We start from the raw sequence: 5,435 nt of genomic DNA, 5'->3' as shown, positions 1-5,435 counted from the left end.
GTAGACATATAATTTCAGATTCATGACCAATGAAACTAACTTTTGTAAAATTTTACTAAATTTCATTTGTGGAGCTTTATTTTAAAAAAAAAGGAACATTTCCACTTTTCCACCAAAATGCACTTTTTAGTGGTTTATGAATCTTTTTGATGAGCTCTTTTTCAGATTATGCAACTGGGATTATTCAAACGGGAATATATTTTTGGCAGAAATTACAATGTTAAGTTCGTCGTTTCTATCAAAAATGAACATATCCATCTTTTTCATACACTTCGGTATTTTTGTCTCCCGATAACGGACACCCACGTGACCGGGAATTTTGTCCATTAACGAGGAGTGCCCGTTAATGTACAGTAAGATGCATTGAGTCTCGTCGATATAATTCAAAATTGTGTCCGTTAGTGGAAGTATCCGCGAACGGGAGTGTCCACTGCAGAATGATCGTGTTTTTTATGTTAATGACCAGAGAGAAGTAAGGGTACCTTCCTGAGCTAGTTGAAACCTTCTGGAATAAACAGGTGGCGTAGAAATTTCCAATTTTTCAGACTTGACCAGTTCCAATTTTGGTCAAAAGATTAATTTTCTTTCAAAATTCAAATGTGGATAACTCTCTTGAATATTGAACAAGAAACATAGTATGTAATACCCACGAAAGATTTAACAACTGGCTGTTGCGAAGATATATTTTGGAAAGAGAGAAAATTCAACTGCCCCTGCGGGGAATCGAACCCACGTCCTTTCACTTTCCGGGTGAACACCCTAGACCACTAGACTACAGAGGCACCGAATCTCTCAATCTTTCCTTGGAGCTCGTGTACACTGAAAGGGACCGTACATGGACGGCCGGACCAGACTCAGGCCAAGCTCACAACTGCTGACGCTGCCACCAGATGGCGACTTATGCAAGGATCATCCTTGCGGAGAGTGACGTCATCCTTGCATATGTAATACCCTTCTACCATTCCTACATGCTGCTACCTGTAATTTATTTGTGCATTAACCTTATACAGCAAATTCGAAAATGATTACAAAATGGCATATCCACTTCTTGAAACTTTTCTTTCAATGCGCAAAATCTGACGATAGATAATAGCTTGTATATTCAATATTCAATTCTCAACGAGTTAAGTAGGCGAAAGAAATGTTCTCAAGAAATCATTTCTTCCTTTTATGTGAATCCAAAGAAAAAGTGAGAAATACAATAAAAACATGATAATGGCGGCCATCACACAGCTTGAAAATGACATTTCGATTTAAATCGATGTCTTCTCGTGAATTTATAGCGACAGACATAATAGAATAAAAATAAAGTATGTAATGAAATATTCAAGAAGTGATATTACACTGATTGGTCCGTCAGCAAAAGTCATCAAAAGAAGAAGTCTCATTTCCATATTCATGTTAAAACAAACAACAACATGAAATCACCCACTATTACATGGGTGTGTGTGTCTGTATATATATATATATATATATATATATCCGAACAGTCGAATTTGCTATTTTTACCTCGTCTTTGAAACAGACTTTTATTTATTTTTGCCTGGAGGAGGAGGATCGTCTTTCCTTGCATGTCCCGGATGAAGTTCCGCCAGACAGGATGCGATCGATTTCGTATGAAAGCCAATCGCCATTTTTATTTATTTTTCTTTCTTGTCCGTTTATTTGGCTCATAAAAGAATGTCGTAGAAAAGTTCTGGCTGAAAAGGAAATGCGTCTGACACGTCTGATGTGTTCAGACACAATTATTTGCTATGTTTTTTCTTTTTTGCATTTTATTTTTGAATTTCAATGCAAATGGCCTTTCACTTTCGTTGGAAAAGAATATAATGTGTGATTCAAAATTTTAATAAAACATTTTGCATTCAATTTTCCATAAAAATTATTTTTTTTTCGAATAATTTATTATGCAGTCAAACTCTGTTATGACGGCATCGAAGATTGTTCCGCGAAATTCTGGAAGTTATAACTGAGTTGCCGTTACAAACAAGGTTGACGTTTTCGAGACCTTTGTAAGCATGAAAAAATATCAGACGCAATCAAATATAGCGTGCATGAAGTTGTGTTATTATAATTGGGGAGGGGGGGGGGAGTGACCATATTTCGTCAGGAAAGGTAGGGGAAAATTGAGGTCACAAATACTGGACTCTCGTCCTGAGGATCCAGGTTTGAACCCCGTTGACGGCACAGTGGTGGTCGGCTGAAATTGGTTTTCCAGATTCGAGGTGCGAATGCAAGAAGGTCTCCCGTTTGAAAAAGTCTCTCCGCTGAGAGCAGCCAGGCCTACAACACGATACTACTTTACCGCACACCAATTCCGGTCATATATCACCATACGGCAATTTCCAACCAATGGGAAATAAAGGTTCCATCCATCGGTGGTCACCCAAGGCTCGGTAGGTAAAGAACTTTCTTCTGATATTCTATGCCCGGGATCGAATCCATGGACCTTGATGGTAACCTTCATAGTGGAAGACGAGCATCTTTACCACTGTGCCACTCAGGCACAGACACTATACTGACATAACATGAAAAATTTAAGCATTTCCATCTTTACTTCAGAAAATGGAAGACAGATGACAGCATGAACACGAAACAAGTGTAACTCAACGATATAAATACGTTAAGGTAGGGTTACCAACCATCCTCCTTTTGATGTCATTTCAAGAGTCCTCCTACGTTTCGGAAAATTCGCCTTTTTTTCCTCTTTTTCAGATTTCCGGAATTATTTTTCATTTTTCCTGTGGAAATTTTTCTTTTCTCCTATAATCTAACTTCATCTAAATAATAAATCTTGTCACGGCAATTATGAGCGATTTATCATATTTACCAACACGAAGTGGTGATTATGCATAATAACCAGTGAATGTGATGAATTTAGTACGATTTATCATGTTTATCAACGACGGCGACGATTGGATATTATTTATAACCGCCGGTGAAAGTGACAATTTTTTTTAGTATAGTATTCATTAAATTTACCAACGACGCTTGGATATTATGCATAATCGCCGGTAAAAGCGGACCATCAAAATTGGTCATAATAAACGGATTTATCACATTTGCCGTAACATATATTGGAAAAAAATATACGTATAATTTTTTATACGAACTCTATTTTTTTCTCTGTGTGCATATTTCAGGTATCTTATTCAATATTAAACTAAAATATTTATCAAAACTAATGAGAAATTTTAAATTAATTTCAAAAAATGTATGGAAAAAAAACATTTTTGTTTACCTTATTTAATTTTGTCTTTATACAGATTTTTTTTTTAATGTAAAAAGATAAAAAAAATAGAAAATTTCATTTATCTATCGAATTAATTTTTAAAGAAAGTTCAATCACAAAAATTAATGCGATTATAAAATGAATGAAAGAATTTGAAGGAAAAAAAATGGAGTTCTAATTTCATTAAAATCTTCTCTAATCTTTGATTGGTATTTTTTTTTTCCTTATGAATCGTATGGAATTTAATTATTTTAACTTATTTAAGTTCTTTCTTTTGGATCAAGATATAAGAAAATGTATTTTTAATTATTAATTTAAATAATTTCTGAAAAAAATCTGGAAATCTACATGGAAATTGAATTTTTATTTGAATTAAAACTTGATATTGTTCTTGATCAATATTAAAGCTCAATAATAATAAAGCTCAATATTAGCTTTAATAAGACTAGGATTAATAATTTTTAAAATTTTGAGAATGGATTACAATTTTTTTATTTTTGTCTTAAGGTATCCGACTACCTTTCCTGTCACTTTTCTTTAAAACGGTTCTGGAGTGAACTTTAAATACATTTTTTGATAGAAAGTGTCCCGAAATGGTGAAAACAGTGACAAATTTTGGTCTATCTATAATATTTTCTATGAAAAAGTCGTTTTTATGTCAAATTTTAGGCAAAATTCATGTGATATTCGAAACACGATTGCAAAAAATTTTATTAATGAAATGCTTTGTGATTTTCACAGTGCATTTAGCTAGTAATGTTGCAGGTTATAAACCAAAATTTAAAGGATTACATGATATGTTCATAAGTTACACCAAAATATGTTTAAGTACGTGTAAATTTTTTGAAATTTCATCCTACATTTTGTCTATAAAACACTGTAATTCAAAAAGTATATGTGATAGACCTTAGATTTTGGTTCATAACCTCAACAATATATAGTAAAATATCACATTAAAATTTCGTAAGTATGCAATGCCTCAATTTTTACAAATCATGTCACAAAGTCAAGTAAAATGTCAAAAATAGCATTCTTCGTAAAACACGTTTAAAGTCTTTATTCGCGTATTACTTGTATGTAAAAACACAACACTAGAGTGAACGTAACTTTGATTCTAAGAATCATATAAACAAAACAAGGCCCGTTTTAGAATCACAACAAATAGGGATATTATAAAACCAGCCCAGCAAAAGTGATCGGACACCTGAACCTTTCTTCATCTTCAATCACTTCCGTGTCCGAAACGTCGTCAAGCCTCCGCTGGCGATTTGTGGCGGACGTAAAACGATAGCGCTTTATCCACAATAGCAACATCACAATGAAAAACTTATATAAGCGCCAGTAACAGGAAGATTCAGAAATGAGCTATTAATCGTACACCCTGCATTTTACACACACACGGGACTCTTATTTTCATATTTCCAGCTATTCGCTTTCATACAGCACCCTCTTTCGACGAAAATCTGAACTAATTTTTCTTTCGTGTACCAAAGAAAAAAAAAAATTCTACTCCACAAACCCCGTTAAAATACACCAATTCCTTCACTTTTTATGAATTCTTAAACTATTCACGAATCGGGTACAGGAACAGTTTTCCATTGAGAAATCAAGTTCACAGAATATCTGGGCTTGTCATTACTTAAATAAGAAACTTTTGAGGAGGCCTAAGATGCTCGCTTAAAGTACCAAAGGATGTTTAGAGGTGTCGCGAGTTCGATACTCGGTTCGTCCTTGTCAGAAAACTTTCCTGATACAGGGGTACAACAAAAAACGGCGACTTGACCGCAGCAAAAAATTGAGTATCTGATTGAGTAAAAATTGAACCTCTCGATGAGTATAAAAAACAAGCCTGCCGTTCGGAATCGGCAACAAATTGTAGGTCCCGGTCTAATTAGCCCTGGTGTGCAGAAAATGACCGTGGTGCGACAAAAATGATCAAAGCGAGATATCTCGTCAATGCCGTTAAAAAGTTAACCAGGGATCCTTGACGAATTTTGAGGTGGTCCTCGAGCATGGATGAGATAAAAATGAACTTATTGTTTTTTCAGAATGAAGGGTCCGTTGTCTCATCTTACTGGCGAAGGGAGTCCAGGCCTTCTTTTTATTGCACAAAGGAATGCAAAAGGGTTTAATGACCCCTCTGCGATAGGTCCACACATTCACTCATAACACCCATTCCATAAATAGGAAGGAGTACATAACC

General features: G+C 34.8%; 1 non-coding gene across 1 annotated transcript; it reads right to left on the bottom strand.

The window, feature by feature from the left end:
• Positions 1–708: 708 nt before the first annotated feature.
• Positions 709–782, bottom strand: TRNAS-GGA (transfer RNA serine (anticodon GGA)). The gene has a single exon. It is a non-coding gene; the product is annotated as a tRNA-Ser (tRNA).
• Positions 783–5,435: the final 4,653 nt, after the last annotated feature.

The sequence above is a fragment of the Pholcus phalangioides genome, unplaced genomic scaffold (assembly GCF_987345545.1).
Source record: "Pholcus phalangioides strain wild (caught in Gottingen) unplaced genomic scaffold, Ppha-v1.0 ptg000009l_1, whole genome shotgun sequence".
Lineage (NCBI taxonomy): Eukaryota > Metazoa > Arthropoda > Arachnida > Araneae > Pholcidae > Pholcus > Pholcus phalangioides.
The sequence above is the reverse complement of the archived record's forward strand: the minus strand, read 5'-3'. Positions and strand labels throughout refer to the sequence as shown.